This window comes from Argentina silus (genome assembly GCF_951799395.1).
Source record: "Argentina silus genome assembly, chromosome: 9".
In the NCBI taxonomy this organism is placed as follows: domain Eukaryota; kingdom Metazoa; phylum Chordata; class Actinopteri; order Argentiniformes; family Argentinidae; genus Argentina; species Argentina silus.
In genome coordinates, this window is record NC_139663.1 from 21,399,194 (window position 1) to 21,400,461 (window position 1,268).

Genomic DNA, 1,268 nt, shown 5'->3' on the forward strand with positions numbered 1-1,268 from the left:
CTCTACTGGAATGATGAGGAATAATGTACCACAGCGTATCATCACATTATCATTACATTATCATTACCATAACTACCCACTGAGGTTTACATATCAGGGGAGGCTGCTGGAGGTAGAAATCGGAGGACGGGCCCATTGTAATGCATGGAACGGAGTGAGGAATGGGATCAAACATGTGTGACTAATACCATTCCATGCCTTGCAGTGAGCCCGTCCTCCGATTTCTACCTCCACCAGCCTCCCCTGATGCATACAGTATGTCTCTATGCAGCCGCTGTGCCCAGAGTCAATACTGGCCTCCAGGTCAGGGCCACCCTGTACATGTTTCAGGACATGTCGTGAGGTCGTGAGGTCGTGAGGTCGTGAGGTCAGGTAGCCATGATCTTCTGCCCGTCTCTCTCTATTTTCCTTCCCAGAGTTCCGCTCGCCTCGGCACGCTTCACAGGAACGGCACGCATGGGAGAGTGCTGAGTGCGGCCTCGCGTGATTGGTGGAGGAGGGTTTCCGTTATCTCCGCATCCGACAGCGTGCTAATGTTGAATAATAGCTGTGCTCCAGCCAGAGACGAGATGCATTTAAATCACTTATTCAACCCAAACCGCCCTCCCTCCTCCCCTCCCTCCCTCCCTCCCTCCCTCCTCCCTCCCTCCTCCTCCCTCCCTCCTCCTTCCCTCCCTCCCTCCCTCCCTCCCTTCTCCCTCCCTCCCTCCTCCTTCCTCCCTCCCTTCCCTCCCTCCCTCCTCCTTCCCTCCCTCCTCCTCCCTCCCTCCCTCCCTCCCTCCTCCTTCCCTCCTCCTTCCCTCCCTCCCTCCCTCCCTCCTCCCTCCCTCCTCCTTCCCTCCCTCCCTCCCTCCTTCCCTCCTCCTTCCCCCCCTCCCTCCCTCCCCCCCCCTCCCTCCTCCCTCCTCCTTCCCTCCCTCCCTCCTTCCCTCCCTCCCTCCCTCCCTCCCTCCCCCCCCTCCCCCCCTCCCTCTCCCTACCAGCTCTATTATACCTGCCAGTTTATTATGTGTGTGTGTGACAGTAGTGTCAGTAGTGTCAGTAGTGATAGTAGTGTCAGTAGTGTCAGTAGTGATAGTAGTGTCAGTAGTGAACAGTAGTGACAGTAGTGTCAGTAGTGACAGTAGTGTCAGTAGTGTCAGTAGTGATAGTAGTGTCAGTAGTGATAGTAGTGTCAGTAGTGTCAGTAGTGATAGTAGTGTCAGTAGTGTCAGTAGTGTCAGTAGTGTCAGTAGTGATAGTAGTGTCAGTAGTGTCAGTAGTGTCAG